The sequence below is a fragment of the Opisthorchis viverrini genome (genome assembly GCF_000715545.1).
Source record: "Opisthorchis viverrini unplaced genomic scaffold opera_v5_57, whole genome shotgun sequence".
NCBI classification, from domain to species: Eukaryota; Metazoa; Platyhelminthes; class Trematoda; order Opisthorchiida; family Opisthorchiidae; genus Opisthorchis; species Opisthorchis viverrini.
This window is the reverse complement of record NW_008751714.1, coordinates 392,584-410,159: the sequence shown is the minus strand read 5'-3', so window position 1 is coordinate 410,159 and position 17,576 is coordinate 392,584.

Genomic DNA, 17,576 nt, shown 5'->3' with positions numbered 1-17,576 from the left:
CTATAGCTCGCGTAAGTTGGTGTCGGCGAATCCGTAACGAGGCAGTTAGAAAGCGTATTTTCGGTTGTGTAACGGGTACTTCCATTGAAGAATGTGTCCAGCATCAGAAGCTGCGTTGGTTGGGACATGTGTTACGTATGCCGAGCCATCGTTTGCCGAAGAGAGTGCTGTTTTCCATGCCCAACCCAGAGTTGGCGTAAACATAGAGGTGGCCAACCCCTGACTCGGCAGAGGATTATAAAGGAGATCACGGAACGCTTGGGTGGTGTCGGTGTTACTCGCCTTCCAGGATGGGGACCGCGTGGCCCTCACTGTGCCTGGTTGGAGACACTACAAGATATGGCTGCCAACCGATGTCAGTGGCGTTCTTGTTGTCGGTTTCTGTCCAGATTGCCTGAGTGAATGTCTGGAGGTGTAGGCACCTCTCTGGAGGTGTAGGCCCCTCGGAATGATTGTGGTAAGCTAGCACTAAGTCCCTCCCCGGTCCAATTTTACTCTTTTCTTTGCAATAAGGCTTTCAAATAAGTCATGGTTGTACGGCAGTGAAGCATCGGTGTTGAACACTGTAGTCATGCTGTCGATGATGATGATGATGTTGATGATGGATTTGTAACCTAACTGTAGAAATAATCATTCGATATCCCTGGAAATCCTTCGACATACAGTCATATTAACAGCTTCCATCAATGATCTGGTATGGGTTGCTTATCAGGTTAATGGTTATATTACTGAAAAAGAATTGTGCGTTATTGTCATCAAAACCGGAAAAAAGATATAGCAAAGCGTGATAAGTCATTTATTGAAACACTGATAAGCAATATCGCGTTGCATCGGTAAAATACCTATTTGTCCCATAATTTCATTTTGCTTTTGGTGCACCTTAAGGTTTGCCTAGCAGAAACAATCTCACTCACATCAATACACATCCTTATAATTTGCTGGAATTCACATCATGGCGGATTCAAATAAATAACTACGTCCGTTGTTGACAACACAACCGAAAAGCTGTAAATTTCCCTCACGATGTGTAGAAAATGCGGTGAATGCACCTTGTTTGCCAAATTTTCAGAAAAAGAGAACAGTTGCCCTTCCACTGAAGTGTCCCTCTCGGGGTTGTTCTATTATTTGCACGCTAGGTGAGAATCGGTCCAGCTGAGACGCTGATAATACGCAGTTGAACAGTTTGTAAAGTGTGAATAACAGCCTAGGCTCACAATACCAAAACACTTAAATCCATGTAATGTAGATTCACAATGTGCAATGCTGCCTAGTTTCGACACCCTGAGCCGGTGGTGACCTGCTCTCGTATGTTCCTTTCATTTTCATGGTTCAAGGGCTACAAATGAAGAGTGTGATTGAACCTGGCACTGCAGAAAGCATATAAGTTGTAAGGATCAAGGACTATTTTAAATAGACTTAAAACCTGCGCAAATACTGCCTAGAAACACCGATATTTACGACAAAATCGCCGACGAATTTTGCCATACCTCTTGGTTATCCGGTTAGGATAGCATAGAGTAGGCAGGCCACGTGAATGAGACCATGCACGGGTATTTTAATGACCATGATTTAATGTCCACTTAGGAGATTTCAGATTGGCGCCGCTGAACTAATCAAACTGTATTATAAGAAATAAAAAAGAAAAGTTGGAAACCGAAGTAACGTTTTATTCTTCCTGCACTGTAGACTAATTACTACGAAACGTCCTCTAGCAGTATGTCTGTCCGGTGTGGATTACTTTACATCAAGCTTTCGCTGTGCTAAGCAATCTCGGTGTGATTTGTGGGTAGTAAAGGTTTTAATTATTCACTCGCAAGATGAATTCATCCTTGATTTTATAAAGAATTGGTTAGGTTTGGATTACTTTTAGAAAAAATAATCTTTCCACCGTATTAGTTTATGCCAGTTTTTTGAACTGCGTAATTTGAAAACATGAAAGCTTGTACTTCGGAGCTCACCTATGTATAATCCCACCAATTGCAATTTACCCCATCAACTAATCACCCGCCAGCGTTATTTTGTCTACCACTGATTTAGGTATGTAAAGTCTTGGCGTTCAAAACATTTGCCAAACTGCAATCGAAACTGAATCAGCTAACCAAGCCAATTTACTTGTGGTTTTCCGGTATGATTTAACCTAGCAGCTGCTTGAGAACAGCTGCTTTAATGCCCAAAGTAAGAATACTGTTTTAGCACAGAACAGCTTCTTTCAGAGGGGAACAAGGCATTATTTCTGCTTTAGGGACAACAACCGGAAAGGTAGTGCACCCATCTATATGGATGAATTTACTGGCTGAATCGTCGTAAAATATCTACGTTTATCTGAACCCAAAAGGCAGTAGAAATAAATTATGGCTCACATCTTCTTATCCAGACACATTCAGAGATCTTCTGTGAAAGTATTTGTCTGCTCATAGTTACAACAAAGAAATTACCCTACCGGGTGCAACCCAACTGTCACGAGAAAAGCCTGGTTGCAAAGTCCCGTGAAGTTTGATGTCTCGTGGGACAAGCCTTGGTCGACATTTCTCACAAAATATTCGACTGTGTATACCAATGGCAGGTCTTTCTAAATCCACTAGGAAGATGAAAATTGGACCATCCCACACCTGTTCCCTTACGCGACAAGAGACATGTTACATTTACCTAGAAGTATTGTCATTTGTCCCTTATATGTAGGTTTGATTATTTTCACTGTGAAAAGTTAACATGACACATTTTTACTTGTGTAGTAATATATATATATATATATATATATACGTATGTGTATGCACATTACCACGACCAAACAAACGTGCAGCATAAAAGCACGGTATTTCCATGTCTCCATTTGGTTTCGCTTGCTAACTATGAAACGCAGGAACCCATATTGGTGTAGTCCACATATGTGCAATTAAAGCGAGTGTTAGCAGGAGACCTAACGGTGAATCACCCCAGCCCGCTGTTCACGTTAACTTCACTTGTACAACATGTTTAGGTCATATTACCGGGCTCATTTGGGCTCATCTAGCCACCTTCACTAAATAAATTTCGAAGAAATTATCACAATAAGTAGGCCCCGTTTCTAGGAGACCCACACAGATGGAATAAAATCATGGCTTATCACTGACGCAGGCCGAACGGTGCAACGCTAAATTCAGGGAACATATCAGCAGCCAAATGCTACAGACTTACATTGGGCCATACGGCAATCCAGTAGTTGTCTTCTGTGTTTTACATGATGTCTGCATAGGATCTAACGAAGGTGTAACAAGAGACGTATAACTGAAAAACCGTCTTAATCCACACGATGGAAACTGATGCAAAATAAGGCTTATTTCTCCCTGACGGACTCCTTCGGTAGATTCCATTTGACCACCGCTACTGTTACTTAGGACAAAAACTTATGTTGAGGTAGACGTCATGCAGACGCTATAACCTCAGAGGAACTTAGCGGAAACGCAGTCGCAATGTAAGCAAACAGCAGCCATTATAGGGTGTCTTGTATTTCGGGATGAAAACAGCTAATCAGGGATATCTGTAATCCACCGCTGAAAATTCTCCGGCAGCCCGTGACCTGTTACGCCCTTCTTGAGATTCAGCAGATATGCGCAGCCCCACGAGTTTCCGTCAACGTTCCGCTCTACTTGAAACCAGATTGTTCGAATTCGGCAAAATACACTCATTTGCAAACAAATCTGGTTTTGCGGGAGACTCACCTGGAACCCAGCTTAACTGCTCGTTTGTGAAGTTTTCAGGCAACTGAATGTGCTGCACCAGGACGCCTCATGTTTCGGTTGCTATGAGATCACGAACGAGTGTTTCAACTGGCTTCTCGGCAAGTTTCTCTTGAAACCAAATTGGTTTGCAAATGAATGTATTTACCTAATAAGGGAATTAGTGTACACATTGTCTTTAAAGCCGTTATCGATTGTTGCGACCTCAACTTTATTATGCTATGACATGAAGTTAGGTGTGTAACATGCTAAAGGGCGATTTAGTGGAAGGGTTACTTATTGTTCAGCATGCCGCTTGCTACCGTAGGGCTTCTAAATTGTATTGAATTCTATTGACTGGACTCCATTCTCAATTTCCAATCTTATTAATGTGGTTTGCCATGTCTGCCGGTTTTCAGCTGCTTACATTACGTACACCGGTCTAGTTATGGTATTCTTTGCAGTCGAGTGTTCGGACAAAGTGCTGTGGCATTGCGTTGACTTTATTATTTCCTACTGTCATGGCTATTTGAATTTTTTTATCACTGACCAGGTTTTGGGGGACTGCAGTGGGAACAACAAACTGCGAGATGGTATTATTTCGAAAACGCACTTGTGCCGCGAATGTGTAAGGCGTAATACAATCACAGAAATCAAATTGGCGTAGAAGACATTCAGAATAAGATTTTCGACCGGCAAAATAAGAGCAACCGCTGATGGTAGGAAACAGTATAGCAGCCGATCTTGGACAAGGATGGTACTGATGTATATTTGTAGTTCATTTTTTAGAAAACTTAAGTAGGCCACATACTGCTTTTCCGTTCACAGACTTGACGTTGGGCAGTATATCAGATAATGAATTGTGAGTAACTTGCCAACCATTTTGGAAAAGGATTCAGACAGCGGTTTTCTCTCATTTTAGTAAGCATGTCTTTGCATGTTTCAAATCTTAGATATATGCTTTCGAAGACAAAAGCTTGGGTTGCATACTAAAATTGCCGATTACTTCGCAGCTGTGACAATAGTTGTCTCCCGACACTCAACAAAGTCTTACTGAACGATCCAAAATAAAATAATGAATGGCCGCTGCTGAAATGGTTTTGCAGTGGAGTGACAACAAATTTTCTCCTGAGTACACTGGTCCGCAAGTGCTTAGTTAATTAAAACACGAAATGCTGTCCAATCGAAATGGGATGGTGGCCGTTGGTCTGTTCGCTTAGCTGGGCAATTTGATTGCAGACGATTCATGACCAATCGAGGTGATATCATCAGGGCGTTGTTAGAGAGCATAGCGATGTGTAGTGATGGACTGGTGTTTGTGTGACAACAACTCAGAAAACAAACCAATGGCCATCTACGCTACCTCAGCAACCAACATTTTCCTCTGCGAAGTATTGAATGATTTTAAATCAGTGTTCGGATGTTCAGTCTGTCGCACGACCTTACTACCCAATGTTCTTAAATAAACGTGCACGTGGCATTTAGCATGGCATCGGCACAGTCTCGACCAGTTTTATTGGCTGTACACCTAAATTGGTTTGGTTTACCGAAAAAAACTTCAAACGTTTGCTTACAACCGGGTATGTGGCATTCCTGCCTAAATCCCAGTGGTTTGTGTTTACGTAGGTGTAACATCTATAAATTTAAACCTCTGGTCAATTTTCAGGTATTTTTGTTTCACCCATACATTTCTATATATCTGATTTGACAAGAAATTTCTGCTACCACGTAAATTCAAAGGCCTTTTTAAGGTTTGAATTTATCCTTGTAGTGCGTAACTGTTGGTTTAATTAGATAAGGAAGACAGAGGGACACAGAATGATGTTATCAATCTGGTTGAAGTAAATTAAATCAGTGAGACTGAATATTACTTACACAGCATTCGTTCTTTGGATATTTTTGTTAAGTGGCTTAACTTCCCGTTAACTGATCGTGTAAACAAGTGGGCTTCACATAAACTGCATCACCTGTAACAGTTAAGGAAGGAAAGGCATTCAACTTATCAGGTCTCTTCCCAGTGTATGAAGCACACGCGCAGACGGAGTCGGCTTAATATCATTTACTTATTTCTATTGAAGATATCCAGCTGATAGTGATTTCTCTAGAACATTTCGTCTGATCTTGGACGTTAATAAAAAATACCAGTAGCAAAAACACCAATGTTTAAGACATTGCAAACATAAAGTGATATTGCAAAGATGCGAGGGAAAGTGGGCGTGAATTTACCCAATGTCAGGTTACAACAATCATTCCGAGCTGCCTCATGTTCAGACACTCAGTCAGACATTCTGGATAGAAATTGACAACATGAACGCCATTGAAACAAATAGCTCTCACATCTTGCAGCGTCACCAACCAATTATATAACGGTTCACGCAGGCTCATTCTAGGGGAAGATTTGCACTGACAATGCCCAGATTTCCGCTGTTGGTTCCATTTCTCTACGCCAGGAGTCTTTTGGCCACTTCTCAGATTGAGCCACGTTAATCGCATCCAGAGAATGATAATGTACTCCTTGAACGGTGATCAAACTACCACAGATTTTGTACTGGACATACTCTTTGTATGGTGTTTCTGCTGCACAATATAACACCTGTTTTCTGACTACCTAATTTCTGCTTAGCTGACATCAATATGCAAGGGGAAGCAGTTAGCAAAGACGTATGTCTCAGCACGGTACACAACCAGAACAGCCCAAACCATAGTCTGAAACAGAGCTCCCCTGAGATGAAAGGAACATGCTGCTTTTGTTACCATAGGTGTCTCAAATATAAAATTGCCAACCGTGACATGGAGATCTGTGAAAGTCTTCATCTACCATAATACAATACGAAACTATGCAAAGTTCATGATACGCATAAATTAGCAAATCACGAAGTCTCTGTCTTTCCAGCAAGTTACGCCTTCCGTGGCTGCTTTACCGTAGCGTAACCTTAGACATTTTGGAACAGTGCACATGCAAAGAAAACTGGATAAGCAATTAATAAAAACCTGTACCTTTGTCCTCATTTTGAATGCTAGGACAATATCATGTACACATTAAAGACCGGGAAGGCTGTTGTGAGCATCTATCTAAACAAGAAGACTTTAAAGATCCAGGGTTTCTCATTGTCTAATCAATCATTAAATGAAATAGTAGTGGCAATATTGATCATACTTGTGAGGTACTTGAGAGTTACTGATAGTCCCGATCGGTCATTGTTCGAAAAGCTGACACCTCAATCTCCACGTCAAATTAACGTGACCTCAATTATTTTTTTCTGCAACTGAGTAAGACATCAGCTACCAGCATTTATCTGCCGCCTGATTTGCAGCTACACTAAATGGTTTATCATGTCATACCGTTCCTAAATTAGTTTCAACGATGATGTTGCAGAAATACCATAATTCTATATTTTGTTTGCCCTAGATAATCGTATTTTCGGTTCCGGATACCATTTTTAGTTTTAGTCAAGCCGATTTTCTGGAATCGTCACCCTTGGAATATCATCCTACAGTCTGAAAGAGTATCTTTCAGAGTTTGCCTGAACGCTTCGTTCAGCATTACGAAACAGCTTCTGTGAATACATGGTATATTTTAGCATTTTGTTAATGGAGTGTTCACTCCGTTTGCTCATATTTCGAGATATGAGTAAAATTTGTCATTATTTTACTCAAGACTAAGAAGGCGTGATTGCCAGAAGATTTTTATTCATCATGGTTTTCACTTCAGTATGGCCAAAAAGTCTGAAAAATAAGGCCAGACTCCGTAGGACGGGAGGATTATGGTTAAATGTAACGAGTACATGGAATTTGCATGTCTGTGTCTATTACAGAACAAAGACACGGACATAAGTTGTACACTTGACCAAGTAGTCTAACCGGCATAGTATTTATGTCTACTTGTTAGAATATAGCTTTGATACATTGGGTAATATCGGGTGAGGATTAGTTTGGGACAAATTTCGCATTCCACTTATCTAATGTTGGTGTTGTTATTCACAAATCTCACCAACGCTGTTGTCAGCAAGCGGTTGCGTGGAAATGCAGGAGTGTCAGTAACCAGAAGGAGAGTTTGTCTATCCAGAGACCCTTTTAAAGTTTAACAATCTAAGGGACAAATTTATCCGTAACTGCTGCTAACAGTGGCAATTTTTACTGACAGCCTATGCTATGCATTAGTGCATTAATTATGGTGGTCACTCAAGGGGTGGTATAGCAAAACAATTATCGTAAAGTCTTCAGTTGGTTCGACGGGGATGTCGTAGACTCAATTTCTAACATTGCGGTTTTTGGCCATGTCGTTGCGACAGCATGTATGAGTTCGGTTTTTCGGGTTAACAGAAATAGTATCTGATGCTGAATGGATAAGAAACTTTTGGACGTTTAGATAGCAAACCTGAGACGTCCACAATATCGAAACTGTGATTATGATTTGTTTATCTATCATCAAGGTGTAAGAGCATAGTGCTCATGTGTACCCTAACTTTGACGTAACCAGACTATTATTTTCGGAGGGAGACCGGTGAAACCGACTTCATTTTAAAAAGTTACTTCATCTACGGAACCTCATCCCGCCTATGCATTGTAGCCTTTAAATGTCAGTCTATTGTTTACTGACACGTCCTAAAATCATAGATCATGGAGACAAGAGACCACAGCGTGGAATTTGATAGGCAGTCGCATTCCTACCTATTGTTTGGTTCGTTAAATACAGTGAATATGTGTTCTAGTAGGTCAGTATACCAGGAGACTATTTGCCCCTTAGTTCACTAAGCCAGCAGCTAACATGAGTTCTTAACTACTGCATTTCGTTTGCTTTGCAGCTTTGTTTTGCGACCACTTAATAAAGTTACTGAAATAGTACCAGTGACGCAATATATATATATATATAATATATATATATTCATCAAGACCCAACCTCAGGCCTCATCAATCGAATCAAAACGATGTTTAATAAACTGAAAGCAACGCACAAGGTAAATAGCTAAGAACGAGGAAAAATGGATGACGATGACGCCAGCAGTGCAAATTCCTACTATCATCAAAAGTACACAACGAAGGATAGAAGAAACTCGGCAAGTAATTCTCTTTCGGGAACTCCATCTTAAAATTTAGCAAAGGACTTATGAAAAAAATTCAAACATAACACATTCAACAATGCTGGAGAATTTGTACGCAAACTACGGAACGTCAATAAAAGAGGAGGACGAAGTGAAGTCTTTATTTCATGTCACATCACAGCCCATTTCAGTCAACCACGATCTCACCATAGGAACAACAACAGAACAGATTCAGAGCAAGCAAAATACGACAGGAACCATGAAACCTGGATGTCCATGCAAACCGTTGGACGTATGAATGGATGCATAATTTAGCTATGATGGACAGATATATCAACAGCTGAACGAAACTTCGACAGAATATCCACTATCAGAATTTATCGCTAAGGCCGTAACAAAAGATTGGATCGAGCGTTGTTACCAATCATTAATCGAAAGCTCTGGATCTGCCAAACAAATTATGCTTACGTTATGGTGAAAGAATATTCAATACACAATGCGCAGGAAATGATCACCATCGAGCGTGAGTATACCAGTGTTACAATCGATCCTAAGAAGAAGATGGAATGTCATTTTTGGACGTTTTAGTGAACAAAAAGCTGGATGGAACCTGTCGATACTGCGACAAGACACATGAATAAAATTTTAATTATAACAGCACTCAGCCAATGAACCACAAGAATATCTGCGTTCAAACCATGCTCAGGAGGATGGAGACCCAATGTAGTATCAAGGAACTAAGGCGAAGGAGGGGAATTAAGAAGAATATACATCCAAACAATTCTATGAAGAGAAGGCTGGAGACGAGGATATTTCAACAAAAGCAACGGATAAAACAAGCAACCAGACAAGTTGTTCTATTTACATCAAGGTCATACCTGAACTCACAGCCAGATTAGCAGCTTAAAATTTATTCTAATATGACACAAAGAGAATGCCACCTTAAGGAAACTGATGTTTGAGACCAAAGAACAAGGAAGAGACGATCAAGAATAACAGTATGAAATACTAAGTTTACTCCAATAACTGAAATAAGTTCTACCTCAGGCAACTAGGAAGAATGGATGAACACGAATAAAGGAGCACAACGTGGTTCTGAGGAGACATGACCCCTTATCAGTGCTATCCATAGATGAGGACCCAGAAGGCCAAAATTACAATCTGGTAAAAGCAAAAGTCTTGGCCAACTGAGACATAAAGCACGGAAGATATTTTTGGAACCATAGTACATAAAGATGGATTTGAATATTTGCTTATGAAACTAGGTTCAATTTACGCACTATTGCATACAAAGGATGAATATCTCAACCGAACTACCCAAAGAGAGCTGAAAATAGGACAGAAAGCCCAGAAACAATAAATTTCTTGGGATCAGGTCAGCGAAGATCACGAAGCGGAACCCAGTAAGGTCAAGGAAAACGTCACGACCGAAGAACGGGAGCTAAACTCAAAGATCACGCAGTCATTGATCAATCAGGACACAAGTTAACAGGCGAAGCAGTTAAACTTCCCGACTGAACAATGTAATGCGGCGAAGCTCAGCCTCAGCTGGTACCACGCATTTTAACGCACACCCAACACTAATCAACGCAGTAGCGGACATGGACCTCGGTAACGACAACCGCCAGTGGTAATACACGTCAAGCAATGAGGAGCGAGCGCAATCTGTCATTAAAGATATGTTTCAGCCCAATACAGCGAGTCCGCCTTACAGCTAAGTAATATTGATCACAGGTGCTGCCTACTAGTTTATCTTCAAGTACTTATTTTACACCCTACTTGCAATACTTTGGCAGTCACAGCCTTTCAAAATCAACCGAACACATTGAGTGACTTTCGGATACTAGAACTTTAAACTCCAACATATCGTAGATTGATTTTTTCGGATACCCTTTCTCAACGAACGGTCCAAGCGTGGCCTCAAAATGCAGGCAAATCCACTATCTGCAAAGTATCTTGATTTCATTGGCGCAAGATGCTCAGAACAGTACACTATCCAATATGCTTTATTCTTGGTGCCTGTGGCAAAAGTAGATTGTTCAAGGCGTTTGTCTCAAGATGGTTCATTGCTCTCCATGTTTATTTTATTTTATTTCCCCACAAAGATTTTGCGCTTCGCACCATAACCTACCAAGCTAACGAGAACTCGTAATGCGTACTAAAAGTAGACAGCTGGTTGGGTACGATTTCAGATATAGGTGGATAGATAAGATAGGATAGATAGATAGATAGATAGATAGATAGATAGATAGATAGATAGATAGATAGATAGATAGATAGATAGATAGATAGATAGATAGATAGATAGATAGATAGATAGATAGATAGATAGATAGATAGATAGATAGATAGATAGATAGATAGATAGATAGATAGATAGATAGATAGATAGATAGATAGATAGATAGATAGATAGATAGATAGATAGATAGATAGATAGATAGATAGATAGATAGATAGATAGATAGATAGATAGATAGATAGATAGATAGATAGATAGATAGATAGATAGATAGATAGATAGATAGATAGATAGATAGATAGATAGATAGATAGATAGATAGATACATGGGCAAGTTTAGAGTGATATAATCGCAACGTGTTTTCACCGGGAAAAATGGTTTAAAAAATTTAGGGCTGCGAAGCAGGAACATGTTTATAACCGAAATTCCTTTTGTGTGATTGCCAGATGTTGGTGGTGATGGGTATAACTAGTGCAATCGGTACATCTCTATTAGTAAACGCGACAAACACTGTGATCAGGCAGATTGGAAGCAAAGTAAAAAGGCGGAAATATGAGCAAACGTGGAAAAACACTTCCCGGACAATTGTATAAGTCCAGGTTGAGCAAGACAAATTTGATGAGCAAGTGGCGGAAAACGAATGGAGGGCAGTACAAACTCAAGGACAACAGGATGGAGCGCGTAGCCATGCATACAAAATTGTGAGGACAGTTGAATCGCCCTTGTTTCTGCATAGAAGGAGAGACTATTCACAGATTTTGGAAAGGTGTTTAAACTTAGAATCCGATACCAAGTTGGAGGAAAACCTTACTTCTAGATATCTGATATATGTTTTGAGTTGAAGGGATGACCTGCTGCATCTTCCACTTGAAAGGCTACAGGAAAACAGCATCCACTGCATTTATACGGGTTGAGTATTGAGAGTATCTAAGAAAAGAGGACATTAGCTCATATGACATCTAAAAACACTTCAGACAAAGAGGGATACCGTTTGAATTAGACAAGCCTGCAACGTGATTAGCTCCACGTTACTTGATTGGAACACTAGTTGCCATCACAAATTGCCGCACTATAAACGATGTAACGAATGGTCAGTCAACCATATATTTCAGGAAGCAGAACAGTCGACAGAGCAAAGCCCATCAAGAATTAGTCGTCTTTCAAAGTGAACACCTAAAATTTTAGAAAACTCACTTTGACTGCACAGTTGCCTTTGTATGGAAACTAAGTGAGTGCACATGAAAAGCCCTAACATGAAGACCGGTGCAATCTGTCTTGCCAGCTGCTTGCATAGGGTCAAAATAACTCAATTAAGTTTAAATATACTGTGTTAGTCACTTTATCTTTTTCAATAAAGCTACGGGAGATGGAATGGTGCAATACTTTCTGCATGTTCTAGGAATGAGAGTGATACGCATTGTTCTCCAAAGCTCGATGTTTGGTACGTGTTAACCCAGCTTACCGTTGGTAAAACTTTGCACCAGCATGGCGTATATTTCGGACAAGCTCCAAACAAATGTATCTGACATCCTCAAAACGTTAGGAGAAGCCGGTGCCATTTGAATCACCGTATGTGGCTCAAAAAGGCCAGATTTTAGTGAAGTTCGATTCAAACCCTGCACTTGTAGAATTAAAAATCAACCACAGAATCTTCATTCCAATGTTTTTACACGAACAAAGATACCACATCTCCAAGGGTCATGTGACCGATCCAAGTTGAACAGCTTGAACATGTTTGTAGACCTCGATGACTTTACTTTCCGAAGTACCTGTAAATTCAGGCCCCCAAATGAAACTACACACACTGCGTTCTTAGCCCTTCACTTTCTGCATCCGAAGTCTATCTAGATAAATCAAGGTAGCCGGGTTATTGCGGAAGAGTTGTTTCTGTGTCTCAGAGGAGACGTGACAAAATGTTAACACTGAATGTATAGATAAATTGCGCAACAATTATGGACTCAGTAGGTTGCAAACATACCCATACAGAACCTCACGTTTGTGGATCGGTCTGTAAGTAAAGGCGCTTAATCGTAATGCGGAGGAAACTAACGATTAGGAATACACAAGAAAGTGAACGGTCCGAAGTGCAATAGGCACACAATCTTGATAAGATAGGGGATGTGCTGATTGTGTGATCAAGCTGAACCACATTACGTTTTGTCGGGCAAACAAACCGATTGAGAAAGCCAAAAGGAGAACAGCGGTAAAACAAACTATGCTAAGCTCACTGGATGTGCAAGAATAGATATGAAACACAGAAAAGCGAAATATTCTTCGAAAATCCCATTCAGCGCACCTGTTGAAAGTTTGGGCAATGGACGAATCTCCTATCAAAATCGTGCAACATTTTAGTGGTAATCTATGCTGCAGACCATTCACCAACATCACCAGTATTCTCAAAAAGGTCCGAACTGGCGGTGCCTTCTCTTTATCAGCAAAACAAGGCAACCTACACATCGTTTCTTGTTTTTGGTCACGCGATCTAGCTGGAATCAGATGTGGGTAGTAGTAGCTAATGAACTAATTAAACAGATAAAACTGTTCAACATCTACTCCTGGACTATCATCACGCAAATATTATGATGAAACGTGCGTTGTAAAACCAGACGTTAAACATCAAGTCTAGTGGGAGTTGGTGTGGAATTGAAAAAATGTAATCAGAGAAAACCGGACACTTTCATATAAAATTGGCGTTCATCCAGTAACATTAGTCCCCTCGCATACTCTTGCGAAGTGAGTTATGGGTCCAGTTCATCAGTTCGGATTTGATTAAGAAGACAAATTCGTCGTGTGTGCAAAAAGTTCAGTAAAACAAATGATTCACTGTTCTGGATCATACTGACGAAGCATTATAAAGTTTAAATCAACTGATCATATTTTTGGCACACCGACGGTAGTTTAATTGGCACGCGTTACAAAACAGCTGAGTTTATAGACCCTCTCCATAATAGCGAAATGCTCCTGCACAGAGGTCTGCTATATAAAGTTTGAACAGACTTGGGGTAAATACAAAGACATACTAGGCGCGTGTGTTTTCCCCGAACCCGTTTTTGGGTTTTGGACACATCCACACTCGGGTCTTTATCCTAAATAAAAATATTCAATGAGAGCGGCATATATCTTTGAGCAACCAGGACCACCTAAAACGACAGGTGCCACTGATGAACTGAGTAAGTATCATCTCGAGTCAGCTGCGCGGCTACCTAAGGTTTCCATATGGACGAGTTCCTTGAGAGATTTTTCATCTTATCAGGGATTGAAGCAGTTTGAAATCAAAATGCAACTATCTTTGGAAGTGACCGTCTGTCACAGCCACTGCCTTAACTTAAAATCAACTACTATCTCACTTCGAAAGGTCACATATACTCACAGAACCAGCGTATTTAAAATGCTTACTGCAAAGTGGTTCGTGTTCACGACAATTTCTAGTTCTCCTGTATGATAGAGAGGTTGTTATGCATCCCGGTAACAGTTAGGTGAAAATCGAGATTTTCTGGACCTAAGTCAAAAAGACTTGGCGGCCGGCTGAATTACTGAATCTGAGACCAACATTGTCACGGGAAAATGTTGACAGTCAATCTGGCTTCCTTGGCATGTCAACGCAAAAGATGGTTTTGAATCTGATGCAACTCAAAGTTGTCTCGTTGGTACCCAGGGTCGCAAGACTGCTCATCTGCATATTCCTCGGTCAGTTAAAAATAATTTTTGAGCTTCTAATTAAAACGTTCAAAATTTGGTAACACCGCAAACTGGATACCTAATCACACGGCAAGTCGCCATGAAAGATTTAAAGCAAGTGAACAAATAGACATCGGGCGATAACAGTCGGTTCTTCAAATCCTCAAAGTTAATGACAGAATAACTTTTTTCTCGTGTGAGATTTTTTGTTGCAAGTGGAAACGGCGGACGCTGAACAGCCTGGAATCACTTCATTTCATTCGAAGTCATCAGTAGTGCGCATCTGATAAAATCCGAGGGATTTTGAATCCCATGGCCGCACGGCTAGTAGCTTAAACACGTAACAATTTGGCCTCACAACGCTGATCATAGAGGTGAATAACTCGCACCAAGACTGCATCTACTTCCACGCATCCATTAATCATAGAATCCATGTCACTTTTTAAGTAACCTTGCACAGATTAATAAGTGGTTCCATTCAGAATTTAGGACGTTCTGGTGAGCATGCATCAACACAAAGGCCCCATTAGTTTTTTTTATACTCCCCTGATTTTCATGCAGACGGACAATTATTTACGACCTTTATGATTTTGAGTCTCAGTTAAACAATAGTTAGTGGTGGACTTACGAACACCAGCCTGAGCGCTGGTTTTCAAAAAACAACGGGCAAACGTAGTTGATTTCCAATCTAGAAGGACAAAAGAACCCTGGAATAAGGAAGTCATATCGGGCTAACATTCACATTCTAGTTGTTAGGGTGTCGTGAAAGACCAAGCGCCCTAGCGGGGTTGACCCAACATTCGCACCAAAGGCTTTATTAACGTAGACCTAGGTCGAACTTCGATTGTTTATCATATGTACAAGAGGCGCGATGATTCGAAAGGCATTTTTTGAGTCTGCTATGTAAATGTTGTTATTAGTACAGGCAATAATTTGACCAATCGATATTTCTTGAGGGAAACCATCTTCCGAAGAGTTTACTCGATGCGCTTAATGCATTTTACTAAACGGAGGCAACGGAAATCATGAGCAAATACGACCAAGGTTTAGAATGTAACCAAAGTCAGCGCTTACTTAAAGTAGAACGGTACCTTAATTATAAACAGCAAAAGTGAACCGCCAGATTATCTAAGGCTCGACGCAGCGGAGAACTGAAAATTCACGACAGATTATTTCATTTAGCTGGTTCCCTGTACCGGTTGAAGATGAATGTATAGTTTTAGAGCCTAATCTCAACTGTGACATGAGACGAATAAGTGTTAAATCTGAGCACATCACCAATATATCCGGTCACATGTCGCATAACAACCAAGACGGCACTTGTATCCTCTTCTTGTCGTACGAATACTGTGTAATGCCCGTCTGTCTGTTGAACTCAAACCTAAGCGGACTCATCCAGTGTTTGGCGCACAAAAACTAAATAAAGGAAATGGGCAGGCCCCTTTAGTTCAAAAAGTAACTAACAGACTGTAGAATCAACTTTAAACAAAATCCATTTTCTCTCCGGATTGACGCAAACATAAAATTGCTACAGACAAACCTACAAAAACGTGCGTGCTTTCAAGCTCTCTTTTGCGTCTGCAATCCAGTGCGCTCAAAAAGCACGAACTATTTCCTCAATATAAGAACCATGCCTATTATTTCTTCGGAAAATTGAAGAAAAACGTTTGCGGTTTAGTAGATGTTACTGATTAACTACAAAATACATTCATTGTAAGAAGCCCTCATCAGTGAGAGGCACTAAAGTTTATTTCCTTCTTAATGTAGGACATTTAAGCTAGATAATGTTTCCGGTAATCGCACGGGAAACCTGCAAACACGATCAGAATGAAACACTATAATGAGGTTGATAATCCAAAAAAATATGAATCTTCACACATTTTAGTCAACCGTTTCGGAGTATTCCATATTGGTACGTACAGCATCAACAAACTTATAGAAAAAAATCGTTTTACCGTGTCCGATTTTTGATTCGTGTTCTAGTTTATGGCTGATTGCTTCTGCCTGTTGTGCTTAGTTAGTCCGTCCATGTGGGTGCATTATTTGATGAATATCCCCATATTCCATCAGCAAATTCATTAAATGCTTTGTCATTAGATACATTCATCTACCTTTTTTACTACTTCGTATATTGATGAACTCAATCTTCCTAGAAAGGCAAAATCAAGCCCAAAGTTTGAAGATTGTTATTTAACCGGCTAGTTTAGTGAGGTTAACTTACATGTAATGAGTTCTTTTGTGTTTCGCTAATCACATTACGTAAATTTCGCCCTTAGAATCGGAACATTGGTTGGTTCATACAAATCCACATTTCCATTTACTTTTGTTCTATTTTTTTGCAAGGTAAGACGTAAGGCGGTTCACATTCAATTTTTCTTTGCAAATAAAGCAATGTAGTGCCTAAGGATTTCTCCAAAATTCCACTTCAATTATGGTCTTTGAACGCCGTGGATATGGTGCGCTGTTAGAATTTCAAGCGAGAACCACTCATGTTGAGCATGAAGCTAAACCACTTATGTCTGAAGTATGTGGCGTTAAAAGGCTATTTCAAAATTGTAAATTAACTTTTACGTAGAGTTTTACGACAGCGTTTGAAAAGAATGGAAATGGGATATCCATTTACTTGTGTGCTCTACAGACGCGTTGCGCGAACGAATTGTCCCAAATAGTTTATGTCTCCATTGTTCAGCCTGAGCAACATGCATTCAGATTGGACAGTATCTTACATAATGAAGATTCATATTGTGCATTTTAGGTGAAAAAATAAACCGTTGTTAATACACACGTCTCACTGGTGGACATACAAAGATCTTTCGAAGACACGTAAACAGTCACTGACGAACATCAAGGGTTAAGGGATGTGTGGGAGAGTAATATGGACTTGGAACTCAAGTTTAACAATATGGCTGACCGTAAAA